Raw genomic sequence first — 16,119 nt, forward strand, 5'->3', positions numbered from 1 at the left:
TTAGGGTTAGTGTGAGTTTAAGGATTAGGTTGAAGGGTTAGTGTGAGGGTGAAGGTTACAGTTAGCATTAGGTCTAGTGTGAGGGTTAGGGTGAGTGTTAGGGTTAGGTTAGGGTGAGGGTTAGGGTTAGGGTGAGGGTTAGGATGAGGGTTAGGGTTGGGTTAGGGTGAGGGTTAGATGAGTGTGAGGGTTAGGGTTAGGTTGAGCTTTAGGTTTAGGGTGAGAGTTATGGTTAGGATTAGGGTTAGCATTAGGGTTAGTGTGAGGGTTAGGATGAGTGTTAGGGTTTGTTTAGTGTGAGGGTTAGGGTTAAGGTGAGGGTTAAGGTGAGGGTTAGGGTTGGGTTAGGGTGAGGGTTAGATGAGGGTGAGGGTTAGGGTTAGGATTAGGGTTAGGGTGAGGTCTATGGTGAGGATGAGGGTTAGGGTGAGGGTTAGGGTTAGGGTGAGGGTTAGGGTTAGTGTGAGGGTTAGGGTGTGGGTAAGGTTAAAGGTTAGATTGAGGGTGAGTTTTAGGGTTAGGGTTAGGGTGAGGTTTAGGCTTAGAGTTATGGTTAGGGTTAGGGTGATGGTGAGTGAGAGTGTGAAAGTGAGGCTTAGGGTCAGGGTGACTGTGAGGATGAGTGTGAGGCTTAGACTTAGGGTTAGGTTTAGGATTAGGGTTAGTGTGAGGGTGAAGGTGAATGTTAGTGTTAGGAGTAGGGTTAGGTTTACAGTTAGGCTGAGGGTGAGCGTGAGGGTGAGGGTGACGGTTAAAGTTAGGGTTAGGTTGAGTGTTAGGGTTTGTGTGAGGTTTAGGCTGAGGGTAATGTTAAAGGTTAGCGTGATCGTGAGGGTTAGGCATAGGGTTAGGGTGAGGATTAGGGTGAGGTTTAGTGTTAGGGTTACGGTTAGTGTTAGGTTGAGGGTGAGGGTTAGGTTGAGGGTAAGGGTGAGGTTAGGGTGAGGGTTAGGGTTAGAGTGAGGTTTAGGTTGAGGATGAGTGTGAGTGATAGTGTGAGGCTTAGGGTTCGGGAGAGTATGAGGGTTAGGGTTTGGTTCAGTGTTAGGGTTGGGTGAGTGTTAGGGTGACGGTGAGTGTGAGGGTTAAGGTTGGGTTTAGGGTTAGAGTGAGGGGTAGGGTGAAGGTTAGGTTTAGTGTTAGGGTTAGGGTGAGGGTTAGGGTTAGTGTGAGGGTTAGGGTTAGGGTGAGGTTTAGGGTTACTTTGAGGGTTTATGTTAGGTTTAGTCTTAGTGTTAGGGTTAGGGTTAGGGTTAGGTTGAGGTTTAGGTTTAGGGTGAGGTTTAGGGTTAATATGAGGGTTAGGGCTAGGGTGAGGGAAAGGGTGAGTATTAGGGTTAGGGTGATGTTCAGGGTGAGGGTGAGGGTTAGGGTTAGTGTGAGGGTGAGGGTTAATTTGAGGGTTTGGGTTAGCGTTAGGGTGAGGTTGAGGGTGAGGGTGAGTCGTAGGGTTAGGTTTAGTGTGAGGGTGTGTGTGAGGGTTTGGGATGGCGTTAGGCTTAAGTTTAGGGTTAGGCTGAGGGTGACTGTGAGCGTGAGAGTTAGGGTTAGGGTGAGGTGTAGGGTTAGGGTGAAGGTAATGGTTGGGTTGAGTGTTAGGGTTAGGGTGAGGGTTCACGTTAGGGTTAGGGTGAGCGTTAGCGTTAGGTTGGAGGTTAGGGTTAGGGTGAGTGTTAGCGTTAGGGTTAGGGATCGGATTAGGTTGGAGATTAGGGTTAGGATGTGTGTTAGCATTAGGGGTAGGGTTAGGTTGAGGGTTAGGGTGAGGGTTAGGTTTAGGTTGAGGGTGAGGGTGAGGGTTCGGTTGAGGGTTTCGGTTAAGGTTAGAGTGAGGGTGAGGGTGAGTGTGAGGGTTAAGTTTATGGTTAGGTTTAGGTTTAGGGTGAAGGTGAGTGTGAGGTTTAGGGTTAGGGTTATTTTTAGGCTTATGTTTAAGCTGAGGGTGAGTGTGAGTGTGACTGTTATGGTTATGTTGAGTGTGAGAATTAGGGTTAGGTTTAGGGTGAGGGTGAGTTTGAGGGTTAGGGTGAGTTTTAGTTTGAGGGTTAGTGTGAGAGTTAGGTTTAGGGTTAGTGTTAGGGTTAGGGCTGGGGTTAGGGATAGGCTTAGTTATAAGCAGAAGGTGAAGGTGAGGGTGAGGGTTAGGGTTTGGGTAAGGATGAAGTTTAGGGTTAGAATTAGCATTAGGGTGAGGGTTAGTGTTAGGGTTAGGGTTCGTGTTATAATTAGGTTTAGGATGAGGGTGAGTGTGAGGGTTAGGGTTAGGATTAGACTTAGGGTGAGGGTGAGAATGAGGGTAAGGGTGAGGGTTAGGTTTAGGCTTAGGGTTCGAGTATTGGCAAAGGTGAGGGTGAGGGTTAGTGTTAGGTTTGGGGTGAGGGTTAGGGTGAGTGTGAGGGTTATGGTTAGTCTTAGTCTTAAACTTAGGCTTAGGCCGAGCATGAGTGTGAGGGGGAGAGTGTTAGGGTTAGGATGAAGGTCAGGGTTTTAGGGTTAGGGTGAGGGTTAGGATGAGGTTTAGGGTTAGGATTAGGGTTAAGTGAGGGCTACAGTGAGGGTGAGGGTTAGGGTTAGCGTTAGGTTGAGGTTTAGGGTTAGGGTTACTTTGAGGGTGAGGGTTAGTGTTAGGGTGAGCGTTAGGGTTAGGGTTAGGGTGAGGGTGAGGTTTAGGATTAGGTTTAGGGTTAGGGTTAGGTTTAGGATTAGGGTTACAGTGAGGGTGAGTGTGTGGATTAGGGTTAGGATTAGGCTTAGGCTTAGGATTAGGCTGAGGGTGATAATGGGTATGAGAATTCGCTTTTGAGTGATGGATAGGGTTAGGTTGACGGTTAGGATGAGGGTTAGGGTTAGGATTAGGGTTAGGGTGAGGGCTAGGATGAGGGTGATGTTTAGGGTTAGGGTTAGGCTTAGGCTTAGGGATAGGCCTAGGCTGAAGGTGAGGGTGAGGGTTACGGTTAGGGTGATGGTTAGGGTTACAGTTAGGGTGAGTGTTAGAATGATGATTACGGTTAGGGTGAGGGTTAGGGTGAGGGTGACAGTAAGGGTAAAGGTGAGGGTTAGTCTCAGGGTGAGTGTTATGGTAATGGTGAAGGTTAAGGGTTAGGGTGAGGGTTAGGTGAGGGTTAGGGATAGGGTTAGTGTTAGCGTTAGGGTGAGGGTTAGTTTGAGGGTTACGGTTAGAGTTACAGTTACGATTAGGGTGAGGGTGAGGGTGGGGGTGAGGGTTCGGGTTAGTCTTAGGTTTATGCTTAGGCTTAGGCCCAGCTTGAGGTTGAGGGTGGGGGTTACAGTTAGGGTGAGTGATAGGGTTAGGGTAATGGTTAGGGTTAGGGCAAGGTTGAAGTTTAGGGTTAGGGTTAGGGTGAGTTTTAAGTTTAGGTTGATGGTTAGGGTTAGTGTAAGGGTTAGTGTTCGGGTTATGGTGAATTTTAGTGTGAAGGTAAGTGTTAGGGTGAGGTTTAGGGTTAACGTGAGGTTTAGGGTTAGAGTTAGTGTAGGGTGAGTGTTAGGGTTATGGTTAGTGTTAGGGTTAGGGTTAGCGTGAGGTTTAGGGTGGGGGTGAGTGTTAGGGTTAGGATTAAGATTAGGGTTAAGGTGAGGGTGAGTGTGAGGGTTAGGGTTAGGGTTAAGGTTAGGATTAGAGTTATGGTGAGGGTGAGGTGAGGGTTAGGGTTAGGGTGAGGGTTGGGGTCAGGGTTAGAGTGAGGGTTAGGGTGAGGGTTAGGTTAAGGGTTAGGTTTAGGGTTAGGGTTGGGGTTAGGGATAGTCTTAGTGTTAGGCGGAGGGTGAGGGTGAGGGTGAGGGTTAGGGTTGGGGTATGGGTGAGGTTTATGGTTAGTGTTAGTGTTACGGTGAGAGTTAGTGTGAGGGTTACGTTAGGGTGACTGTTACTTTTAGGGTTAGGGTGAGGGTCAGTGTAAGTGTAAGGGTTAGTTTTAGTCTTAGGCTTAGGCTTAATCCAAGCCTAAGGGAGAGTGTGAGGGTTAGGGGTAGGGTCAGGGTTAGGGTTAGGATGAGGGTTATGGACAGGGTGAGGGTTAGGGTCAGGGTTAGGGTTAGAGTGAGGGTTAGAGTGAGGGATAGGGTTAGGGTTAGTGTGAGGGTTAGGGTTAATGTGAGGTTTAGGCTTAGGGTGAGTTTTAGGGATAGTGTGAGGGTTCATGTTAGGTTTAGGCTTAGTGTTAGGGTGAGGGTAAGTGTTAGGTTGAGTGTTAGGTTTAGGGTGAGGTTTAGGGTTAGTATGAGGGTTAGAGCTAGGGTGAGGGTATGGGTGAGGGTTAGGGTTAGGGTGATGTTAGGGTGAGGGTGAGACTTAGGGTTGGGTTCAGGGTGAGGGTGAGGGTTAAGTTGAGGGTTTGGGTTAGGGTTAGGCTTAGGTTTAGTGTTAGGCGGAGGGTGACTGTGAGCATGAGGTTTAGGGTTAGGGTGAGGTTTACGGTTAGGTTGAGGGTTACGTTAAGGGTTAGGTTTAGGGTTAGGTTGGAGGTTAGGTTTAGAGTGAGGGTTAGCATTAGGGGTAGGGTTAGGTTGAGGATGAGAGTGAGTTTTAGGGTTAGGAATAGGTTTAGTGTGAGCCTGTTGATGAGGGTGAGGGTGTGGGTTAGGGTTAGGGTGAGGGTTAGGCTAAGGGTTAGGATGAGGGTTAGGTTTAGGGTGATGTTTAGGTTGAGGGTTTGGGTTTGGGTTAGGGTGAGTCTCAGGGTGAGTGAGAGGGTTAGGATTAGGGTTAGGGTTAGGTTTAAGGTGTGGGTGAGTGTGAGGGTTAGGGTTAGGGTTATTGTTTGGCTTAGGTTTAAGCTTAGGGTTAGGGTGAGTGTGAGGGTTAGGGTTATGTTGAGTGTGAGCATTACGGTTACTTTTATGGTGAGGTTGAGGTTGAGGGTTAGGGAGAGGTTTAGGGTTTGGGTTAGGGTGAGGGTTAGATGACGGTGAGGGTTAGGATTAGGGTGAGGGTTAGGGTGAGGGTGAGGGTGAGGGTTATCGTTAGGGTGAGGGTTAGTGTTTTGGTGCCGATTAGGGTGAGTGTTAGGTTTACGGTGATGTTTATGGTGAGGGTGAGAGTTGGTTTGAGGGTTTGCGTTAGGTTTAGGGTGAGGTTGAGAATGAGGGTGACGCTTATGGTTAGGGTTAGGTTGAGGGTGATTGTGAGGGTTAGGGTTAGGCTTTAGGCAGAGGGTTAGGGTGAGAGTGAGGTTGAGGATGATGATTAGGGTTAGGATGAGGGTTAGGTTAGGGTTAGGGTGAGGGTTAGGCATAGTGTGATGGTTAAGTTTAGGGTGAGGTTTAGGGTTACTGTAAGGGCTCATGTTAGGTTTAGGCTTAGTGTTAGGGTGAGGGTAAGGGTTAGGTTGAGGGTTACGTTAGGGTGAGGTTTAGGGTTAGTATGAGGGTTAGGGCTAGGGTGAGGGTAAGGTTGAGGGTTAGGGTTAGGGTGATGTTTACGGTGAGGGTTTGGGTGAGGGAGAAGGTGAGGGAGAGGGTTCAGTTGAATATTTGGGTTAGGTTTAGGGTGAGGTTGAGGCTTATGGTTAGGTTGAGGGTGAGGGTGAGTGTTAGGGTTAGGGTTAGGGTTAGTGTTATCGTTAGGGTTAGGGTTAGAATAACGTTGAGGTTGAGGATTAGGTTTAGGGTTAGGGTGAGATTTAGGCTTAATGTTAGTGATTGTGTTAGGGTTAGGGTTAGGGTGAGAGTTAGGAGGAAGGTTAGGGTTAGGGTTAGGATTAGGGTTAGGGTGAGGGTGAGTGTGAGGTTTAGGGATAGGGTTAGGCTTATGTTGTTTAGGGTTATGCTGAGGGTGACTGTGAGCTTGAGTGTTAGGGTTATGGTGAGCATTGGATTTGGGATTAGGGTGAGGGTAAGGGTTGGTGTGAGTGATAGGGTTTGGGTGAGGGTTAGCGTTAGGTTTAGGGTTAGGGTTAGTTTGGAGGTTAGTGTTAGGGTGAGGGTTAACGTTATGGGTAGGTTTAAGTTGAGGGTGAGGGTGAAGGTTAGGGTTAGGATTAGGTTTAAGGTGAGCCTGAAGGTGAGGGTGAGAGTGAGGGTTAGGTTTAGAGTGAGGGTTCGGCTAAGGTTTAGGGTGAGGGTTATGTTTAGGGTGATGTTTAGGTTGAGCGTGAGGGTTAGGGTTAGGGTTAGGGTGAAGTTTCGGTTGAGGGTTTGGGTTAGGGTTAGGTTGAGGGTGAGGGTGAGTGAGAGGGTTAGGTTTAGGGTTAGGATTCGGTTTAGGGTGAGGGTGAGTGTGAGGGTTAGGGTTAGGTTTATTGTTAGGCTTAGGTTTAAGCTGAGGTTGAGGGTGAGTGTGAGATTTAGGGTTATGTTGATTGTGAGAATTAAGGTTAGGATTATGGTGAGGGTGTGGTTGAGGGTAAGGGTGAGGGTAGTGTTTGGGTTAGGGTGAGGGTTAGATGAGGGTGAGGGTTAGGGTTAGGGTAAGGGTTAGGGTTAGGGTGAGGTTGAGGGTTAGCGTTAGGGTGAGGGTTCGGGTTATAGTACGGATTAGGGTGAGTGTTAGGGTTACGGTGATGTTTATGGTGAGGGTGAGGGTTGGTTTGAGGGTTTGCGTTAGGTTTAGGGTGAGGTTAAGGGTGAGGGTGAGGCTTAGGGTTAGGGTTAGGGTGAGGGTGAATCTGAGGGTTAGGGTTAGGGTTAGGCTTTAGGCTGAGGGTTAGGCTGAGGGTGAGGGTGAGGGTTAGGGTTACGGTGATTATTAGGGTTAGGGTTAATGATAGGGTGATATTTAGGGTGAGGGTTGATGTGAGAGTTATTGTTAGGGTTAGGCTTAGTGTTAGAGTGAGTGTAAGGGTTAGCTTGAGGGTTAGGGTTAGGGATAGTGTGAGGGTTGGGATGAGGGTTAGGGTGAGGGTAAGGTTTAGGGTGAGGATTATGGTGAGTGTGAGTGTTAGGGTTAGGGTTAGGGTGAGGGTGAGGTTTAGGGTCATGTAAGGGCTAAGGTTAGGGTTAGGATGAGGGTTAGGGAGAGGTTTAGGATCAGAGTTAGGGTGAGGGTTCGGGTTGGGGTTCAGTTTAGGGTTATGGTGAGGGTTAGGGTTAGGTTTAGGGTCAGGGTGAGGGTGAGGTTTAGGGTTATGGTAAGGGCTAGGGTTAGGGTTAGGATGAGGGTTAGGGAGAGTGTTAGGTTGAGGGTTCGGTTTAGGGTTCGTGTTAGGGTTAGGGTGAGGGTGGGAGTGAGGGTGAGAGTGAAGGTTAGGGTTAGAGTTAGGATGAGGGTGAAGTTTAGGGTTAGGATTAGGGTTAGGGTTAGGTTTAGGCTGAGGATGAGGCTGAGGGTGTGGGTGAGGATTAGGGTTAGGTTGAAAGTTAGGGTTAGGGTTAGGGTGAGGGTTTGGGTTAGGGTTAAGTTTAGGATGAGAGTTAGTTTGAGGGGTATGGTTATGGTTAAGCTGAGCGGTAGGGTTAGCGTTAGGGTTATGGTTAGGATTAGGGTTAGGGTGAGGGTTAGGGTCAGTGTGAGGGTTGGGGTTAGTGTTAGCTTTATGGTGAGAGTAAGGGTTAGCGTGAGGTTCAGGGTGAGTGTGAGGGTTAGAGTTAGCATTAGGCTTAGGGTGAGGTTTAGGGTGAGGGTTAGGGTGAGGTTTAGGGTTAGGGTGAGGTGAAGGTGAGGGTGATTGTTAGGTTTATGGTTAGGGTGAGAGATAGGTTTAGCGTCAGGGTTAGGGTTAGGGTTACAGTGAGTGTGAGCGTGAGGGTGACACTGAGGCTTAGGGTGTGGGTGAGGGTGAGTGTGAGGGTTAGGTTTAGGGTTAGGGTTAGTGTGAGCGTGAACTTGAGGGTTAGTTTTAGGAGTAGCATTAGGTTTAAATTTAGGCTGCGGGTGGGCGTGAGGGTGAGGGTGACGGTTAGGATTAGGGTTCGGGCTAGGTTGAGGGTTAGGGTTAGTGTGAGGGTTATGATGAGGGTAAGGCTAAAGGTTAAGTTTAGGGTTACAGTGAGGGTTAGGGTTAGGGTTAGGGTTATTGTTAGTGTTAGGTTAGTGTTACATTTGCGGTGAGGGTGAGGCTGAAGGTGAAGTTTATGGTTAGGTTTAGGGTTAGGTTTATTGTTAGGGTTAAGGTTATGGTGAGGTTTAAGGTGAGGGTTAGGGTTAGGGTTAAGATTAGTGTTATGGTGCAGGTGAGGGTGAGGGTCAAGTTTAGGGTGAGTGTTGGTGTTAGGGTTAGAGTTAGCGTTAGGTTGATGGTTAGGATTAGGCTTAGGGTTAGGGTATGGGCTAGGCTGAGGGTGAGGGTTAGGGTGAGCGTTAGGTTTAGGGTTAGTGTTAGGTTTAGGGTTGGTGTGAGGGATAGGCTTAGTGTTAAGCGGTGGGTGAGGTTGAAGGTGAGGGTTAGGGTTAGGGTGCGGGTGAGGTTTAGGTTTAGTGTTAGCATTAGGGTGAGGGTTAGTGTAAGGGTTAGGTTTAATGTGAGTGTTACTGTTAGGGTTAGGGTGAGGGTGAGTGTAAGGGTAAGGGTTAGTCTTAGGCTTAAGCTTAGGTTTAAGCTGAGCCTAAGAGTGAGGGTGAGGGTTAAGGTTAGGGTGAGGGTTATGGACAAGGTGAGGGTTAGCGTTAAGGTTAGGGTTATTGGTAGGATTAGGTTTAGGTTTAAAGTTACTGTGACGGTGAGGGTTAGGGATATGGATAGTGTGAGGTTTAGGTTTAGGGATAGGGTTAGAGTTAGGGTTAGGGTAAGGGTGAGGTTTGGGGTTAGATTTAGGGTTAGTGTTAGGGTTAGGGTTAGGGTGAGGGTTAGTGTGAGTTTTAGGGTTACGCTTAGGCTTAGGCTTAGGCCTAGCATGAGGGAGAGTTTTAGGGTTAGGGTTAGTGTGAGGGTTAGGGTTAGGGTGAAATTGAGTGTGAGGGTTAGGGTTAGTCTTAGGCTTAGGCTTAGGCCGAGCATATGGGTGAGGGTGAGGGTTAGGGTTAGGGTCAGGGTTAGGGTGAGGTTTAGTGTGAGGGTTAGGTTTAAGGTTAGTGTTAGGGTTAAGGTTGGGGTTAGGGATAGTCTTAGTGTTAAGCAGAGGGTGAGGGTGAGGGTGAGAGTTAGGGTTAGGGTTAGGGTTTGGGTGTTAGGATTTGGGTGAGGGTTAGGATGAGGTTCAGGGTTAGGATTAGGGTTCGGGTGAGGGCTAGTGTGAGGATGAGGATTAGGGTTAGCATTAGGGTGAAGTTAGGGTTAGGGTTACATTGAGGATGAGTTTTAGGGTTAGGGTGAGGGTTAGGGTTAGGGTTAGGGTGATGGTGAGGGTTAGAATTAGGGATATGGTTAGGTTTATTGTTAGTGTTATGGTTAGGGTTAAGCTTATGTTGAGGGTGAGGCTGAGGGTGAGCGTTAGGGTTAGGGTTAGGGTGACGTTTAGGGTTAGGGTTAGGGTTAGTGTTAGGAGGAGGGTTTGGTTTATGGTGAGGGTGAGGGTTAGGGTTAGGGTTAGGGTTAGTGTTATCGTTAGGGTTAGGGTTGAATAACAGTGAGGGTGAGGATTAGGGTTAGGGTTAGGATGAGGTTAAGGGTTAGTGTTAGTGTTAGGGTTAGGGTTAGGGTGAGAGTTAGGAGGAGGGTTAGGGTTAGGATTAGGGATAGGGTGAGGGTGACGGTGTGGTTTAGGGTTAGGATTGGGGTTAGGCTTAGGGTTAGGCTGAGGGTGAGGTTGAGGGTGACGGTTAGGGTTAGGGTGAGGCTGAGGGTGAGGGTTAGGGTTAGGCTTAGTGTTAGAGTTAGAGTTAGGGTGAGGGTGAGGGTTAAGATTAGGGTTAGGATTAGGGTTAGTGTGAGTTGAGGTTTAGGGTTAGTGTTAGGGTTAGGCTTAAGTTTAGGCTGAGGGTGAGGGTTAGGGTGAGGGTTAGGATTAGGTTTAGGGTTAAGGTATGGGCTAGGGTGAGGGTGAGGGTTAGGGTCAGGTTTAGGGTGAGGATTAGTGTGAGGCTTAGGTTTAGGGTTAGTGTTAGGGTTAGGGTTGGGATTAGGGATAGTCTTAGTGTTAGGCGGAGGGTGAGGTTGAGGGTGAGGGTTAGGGTTAGGGTGAGGTTTAGGGTTAATGTGAGGGTTCATGTAGGGTTTAGCCTTAGAGTTAGGGTGAGGGTAAGGGTTAGGTTGAGGGTTTGGTTAGGGTGAGGTTTAGGGTTAGTATGAGGGTTAGGGCTAGGTTGAGGGTAAGGGTGAGGGTTATGGTTATGGTGATGTTTAGGGTGAGGGTGAGGGTTAGGGTGATGGTGAGGGTGAGGGTTCAGTTCAGGGATTGGGTTAGGGTTAGGGTTAACTTGAGACTTAGGGTTAGGTTTAGGGTGAGGTTGAGGTTTAGGGTTAGGGTTAGGGTGAGGGTTCAGTTGTGGGTTTGGGTTAGGGTTAGGGTGAGGTTGACACTTAGCGTTAGGGTTAGGGTGAGGGTGAGGGTTAGGGTAAAGGTTAGGGTTAGTGTTATCGTTAGGGTTAGGGTTAGAATAACGGTGAATGTGAGGATTAGGGTTAGGGTTAGGGTGAGGTTCACGATTAAGGTTAGTGATAGTGTTAGTAACCCTAACACTAGCGTGAGAGTTAGGAGGAGGGTTAGGGTTAGGGTTACGATTAGGGTTAGGGTGAGGGTGAGTGTGAGGTTTAGGGATAGGATTAGGATTAGGTTTAGGGTTAGGCTGAGGGTGACTGTGAGCTTGAGTGTTAGGGTTATGTTGAGCATTAAGTTTGGGGTTAGGGTGAGGGTAAGGGTTGGGGTGAGTGTTAGGGTTTGGGTGAGGGTTAGCTTTAGGTTTAGGGTTAAGTTTAGGTAGGAGGTTAGTGTTAGGGTGAGGGTTAGCGTTAGGAGTATGGTTAGGTTGAGGGTGAGGTTGAGGGTTAGGGTTAGGATTAGGTTTAAGGTGAGCCTGAGGGTGAAGGTGAGGGTGAGGGTTAGGTTTAGGAGGTGGGTTAGGCTAAGGGTAAGGGTGAGTGTTAGGTATAGGGTGATGTTTAGGTTGAGGGTGAGGGTTAGGGTTAGGGTGAGGGTGAAGGTTCGGTTGAGGGTTTGGGTTAGGTTTAGGTTGAGGGTGAGGGTGCGTGAGAGGGTTAGGTTTAGGGTTAGGATTAGGTTTAGGGTGAGGGTGAGTGTGAGGGTTAGGGTTAGGTTTATTGTTACGCTTAGGTTTAAGCTGAGGTTGAGGGTGAGTGTGAGGTTTAGGGTTATGTTGAGTGTGAGCATTAGGGTTAGGTTTAGGGTGAGGGTGTGGTTGAAGGTTAGGGTGAGGGTTAGGGTGAGGGTTATATGAGGGTGATAGTTAGGCTTAGGGTGAGTGTTAGGGTTAGGGTTAAGGTGAGGGTTAGGGAGAGTGTGAGAGTGAGGGTTTGGCTGAGGTTTAGGGTTACTGTGAGGGTTCATGTTATGTTTAGCCTTAGTGTTAGGGTGAGGGTAAGCGTTAGGTTGAGGATTAGGTTAGGGTGAGGTTTAGGGTTAGTATGAGGGTTAGGGCTAGGGTGAGGGTAAGGGTGAGGGTTAGGGTTAGGGTGATGTTTAGTGTGAGGGTGAGCGTTAGGGTGACGGTGAGTGTGAGGGTTCAGTTGAGGGTTTGGGTTAGGGTTAGGGTGAGCTTGGGACTTAGGGATAGGTTTAGGGTGAGGGTGAGTTTTAGGGTTAGGGTGAGGGTTAGTGTTATCGTTAGGGTTAGAGTTAGAATCAGGGTGAGGGTGAGGATTAGGTTAGAGTTAGGGTGAGTTTTAGGATAATGTTAGTGATAGTATTAGGGTTAGAGTTAGGGTGAGAGTTAGGAGGAGGGTTAGGGTTAGGGTTAGGGTTACGATTAGGGTTAGGGTGAGGGTGAGTGTGAAGTTTAGGGATAGGGTTAGGATTAGGTTTAGGGTTAGGCTGAGGGTGACTGTGAGCTTGAGTGTTAGGGTTATGGTGAGCATTAAGTTTGGGGTTAGGGTGAGGGTAAGGGTTGGGGTGAGTGTTAGGGTTTGGGTGAGGGTTAGCGTTAGGTTTAGGGTTAGGTTTAGGTAGGAGGTTAGTGTTAGGGTGCTGGTTAGCGTTAGGGGTATGGTTAGTTTGAGGGTCAGGTTGAGGGTTAGGGTTAGGATTAGGTTTAAGGTGAGCCTGAGTGTGAGGGTGAGGGTGAGGGTTAGGTTTAGTGGGTGGGTTAAGCTAAGGGTTAGGGTGAGTGTTAGGTATAGGTTGATGTTTAGGTTGAGGTTGAGGGTTAGGTTTAGGGTGAGGGGGAAGGTTCGGTTGATGGTTTGGGTTAGGTTTAGGTTGAGGGTGAGGGTGAGTGAGAGGGTTAGGTTTAGGGTTAGGATTAGGTTTAGGGTGAGGGTGAGTGTGAGGGTTAGGGTTAGGTTTATTGTTAGGCTTAGGTTTAAGCTGAGGGTGAGGGTGAGTGTGAGGTTTAGGGTTATGTTGAGTGTGAGCATTAGGGTTAGGTTTAGGGTGAGGGTGTGGTTGAGGGTTAGGGTGAGGGTTAGGGTGAGGGTGAGAGTAAGGGTTAGGGTGAGAGTTAGGGTTAGGGTGAAGGTTAGGGAGAGTGTGAGGGTTAGGGTTAGGCTGAGGTTTAGGGTTACTGTGAGGATTCATGTTATGTTTAGCCCTAGTGTTATGGTGAGGGTAAGCGTTAGGTTGAGGATTAGGTTAGGGTGAGGTTTAGGGTTAGTATGAGGGTTAGGGCTAGGGTGAGGGTAAGGGTGAGGGTTAGGGTTAGGGTGATGTTTAGTGTGAGGGTGAGCGTTAGGGTGACGGTGAGTGTGAGGGTTCAGTTGAGGGTTTGGGTTAGGGTTAGGGTGAGCTTGAGACTTAGGGATAGGTTTAGGGTGAGGGTGAGGTTTAGGGTTAGGATGAGTGTTAGTGTTATCGTTAGGGTTAGAGTTAGAATCAGGGTGAGGGTGAGGATTAGGTTAGGGTTAGGGTGAGTTTTAGGATAATGTTAGTGATAGTATTAGGGTTAGAGTTAGGGTGAGAGTTAGGAGGAGGGTTAGGGTTAGGGATAGGTTTATGATTAGGGTTAGGGTGAGGGTGAGTGTGAGGTTTAGGGATAGGGTTAGGCTTAGGTTTAGGGTTAGGCTGAGGGTGACTGTGAGCTTGAGGGTTAGGGTTATGTTGAGCATTAAGTTTGGGGTTAGGGTGAGCGTAAGGGTTGGGGTGAGTGTTAGGGTTTGGGTCAGGGTTAGGTTTCGGTTTAGGGTTAGGGTTAGTTTGGAGGTTAATGTTAGGGTGAGGGTTAGCGTTAGGGGTAGGGTTAGGTTGAGGGTGAGGGTGAGGGTTAGGGTTAGGATTAGGATTAAGTTGAGCCTGAGAGTGAGGGTGAGGGTGAGGGTTAGGTTTAGGGTGAGGGTTAAGCTAAGGGTTAGGGTGAGTGTTAGGTTTAGGGTGATGTTTAGGTTGAGGGTGAGGTTTAGGGTTAGTGTGAGGGTGAAGTTTCGGTTCAGGGTTTGGGTTAGGGTTAGGTTGAGGGTGAGGGTGAGTGAGAGTGTTAGGTTTAGGGTTAGTATTAGGTTTAGAGTGAGGTTGAGTGTGAGGGTTAGGGTTAGGTTTATTGTTAGGCTTAGATTTAAGCTGAGGGTGGGGGTGAGTGAGAGGTTTAGGGTTATGTTGAGTGTGAGCATTAGGGTTAGGTTTAGGGTGAGGGTGTGGTTGACGGTTAGGGTGAGGGTTAGGGTTTGGTTTAGGGTGAGGGTTAGATGAGGGTTAGGGTTAGGATTAGGGTGAGGGTTAGGGTTAGGGTGAGGGTGAGGGTTAGCGTTAGGGTGAGGGTGAGGGTTATGGTGCAGATTAGGGTGAGTGTTAGGGTTAAGGTGATGTTTATGGTGAGGGTAAGGGTTAATTTGTGTGTTTGTGTTAGGTTGAGGGTGAGGTTGAGGGTGAGGGTGAGGCTTAGGGTTAGGGTGAGGGTGAGGGTGACTCTGAGGGTTAGGGTTAGGGTTAGGCTTTAAGCTGAGGTTTTAGGCTGAGGGTGAGGGTGAGGGTTAGGGTTACGGTGATTATTAGGGTTAGGGTTAATGATAGGGTGATATTTAGGGTGAGGGTTGGTGTGAGAGTTATTGTTAGGGTTAGGCTTAGTGTTAGAGTGAGTGTAAGGGTTAGCTTGAGGGTTAGGGTTAGGGATAGTGTGAGGGTTGGGATGAGGGTTAGGGTGAGGGGAAGTTTTAGGATGAGGGTTATGGTGAGTGTGAGTGTTAGGGTTAGGTTTAGGTTTAGGGTGTGGGTGAGATTTAGGGTTATGGTAAGGGTTAGGTTTAGGGTAAGGATGAGGGTTTGGGAGAGGGTTAGGTTTGAGGGTTAGGGTGAGGGTTCGGGTTAGGGTTCGGGTTAGGTTTCGGATGAGGGTGGGTGTGAGGTTTAGAGTGAAGGTTAGGGTTATGATGAGGGTGAGAATTAGTTTAAGATTAGGGTTAGGGTTAGGTTTAGGCTGAGGATGAGTCTGAGGATTTGGGTGAGGATTAGGGTTAGGTTGAGTTTTATGGTTAGGGTTAGGGTGAGGGTTTTTGTTAGGGTTAACTTTAGGATGAGAGTTAGTTTGAGGAGTACGGTTATGGTTAAGATGAGCGTTAGGGTTAACGTTAGGGATAGGGATAGGTTTAGGTTAGGGTGAGGTTTAGGATGAGGGTTAGGTTTAGGGTTAGGGTTAGGGTCAGGGTTCGGGTGAAGGTTATGTTTAGGGTTAGGGTTAGGGTGAGGTTTAGGGTCAGGGTGAGGGTTAGGGTTAGTGTTAGATTTATGGTGAGAGTAAGGTTTAACATGAGGCTTAAGATGAGTGTGAGGTTTACAGTTAGCATTAGGGTTAGGGTGAGGATTAGTGTGAGGGTTAGGGTTAGGTTTATGGTTAGGGTGAGGTGAGGGTGAGGGTGATTGTGAGGTTTATGGTTAGGGTGAGAGATAGGTTTGAGGTGAGGGTGAGGGTTAGGGTTAAGGTGAGGGTGAGCATGAGGGTGACAGTGAGGCTTAGGGTGTGGGTGAGCGTGAGTGTGAGGGTTAGGGTTAGGGTTAGGTTTATGGTTAGTGTGAGGGTGAAGTTGAGGGTTAGTGTTTGGAGTAGCGTTAGGTTTAAATTTAGACTGAGGGTGAGCATGAGGGTGAGGGTGACGGTTACGGTTAGGGTTAGGTTGAGGGTTAGGGTTATTGTGAGGGTTATGGTGAGGGTAAGTCTAAAGGTTAAGTTTAGGATTACAGTGAGGGTTAGGTTTAGGGTTAGGGTTATTGTTAGTGTTAGGTTAGTGTTAATTTTATGGTGAGGATGAGGCTTAGGGTGAGGTTTATGGTTAGGTTTGGGTTAGGGTTAGGGTTAGGGTTAGGATTAGGCTTAGGGTTAAGTTATGGGCTATGGTGAAGGTGAGGGTTAGGGTGAGGGTTAGGTTTCGGGTTAGTGTTAAGTTTAGGGTTGGGGTTAGGGATAGGCTTAGTGTTAGGGGGAGGGTGAAGGTGAGGGTGAGTGTTAGGGTTAGGGACAGTGTTACTGTTAGGGTTAGGGTGAGGGTGAGTGTGAGGGTAAGGTTTAGTCTTAGGCTTAGGCTTAGGTTTAGGCTGAGCCTAAGGGTGAGGGTGAGGGTTAGGGTTAGGGTGAGGGCTATGGACAGGGTGAGGGTTAGCGTTAGGGTTAGGGTTATTGGTAGGACTAGGGTTAGGTTGAAAGTTACTGTGAGGGTGAGGGTTAGGGTTAGGGTTAGGGTGAAGTTTAGGTTTAGGGATAGGGTTAGAGTTAGGGTTAGGGTAAGGGTGAGGTTTAGGGTTAGAGTTAGGTTTAGTGTGAGGGTTAGGGTTAGGGTGAGGATGAGTGTGAGGGTGACAGTGAGGCTTAGGGTGTGGGTGAGGGTGAGTGTGAGGGTTAGGCTTAGGCTTAGGGTTAGGGTTAGTGTGAGGGTGAAGTTGAAGGTTAGTGTTAGGAGTAGCGTTAGGTTTAAAGTTAGGCTGAGGGTGAGCGTGAGGGTGAGAGTTACGCTTAGGGTTAGGGTTAGGTTGAAGGTTAGGGTTATTGTGAGGGTTATGGTGAGGGTAAGACTAAAGGTTAAGGTTAGGGTTACAGTGAGGGTTAGGGTTAGGGTTAAGGTTATTGTTAGTGTTAGGTTAGTGTTAAGTTTACAATGAGGGTGAGACTGAGGGTGAGGTTTATGGTTAGGTTTAGGGTTAGGTTTAGTGTTAGGGTTAGGGTTAGGGTTAGGATTAGGCTTAGGGTTAGGG

The sequence above is a fragment of the Dipodomys merriami genome, unplaced genomic scaffold (genome assembly GCF_024711535.1).
Source record: "Dipodomys merriami isolate MVZ:Mamm:240054 unplaced genomic scaffold, mDipMer1.0.p SCAF_197, whole genome shotgun sequence".
Taxonomy (NCBI): domain Eukaryota; kingdom Metazoa; phylum Chordata; class Mammalia; order Rodentia; family Heteromyidae; genus Dipodomys; species Dipodomys merriami.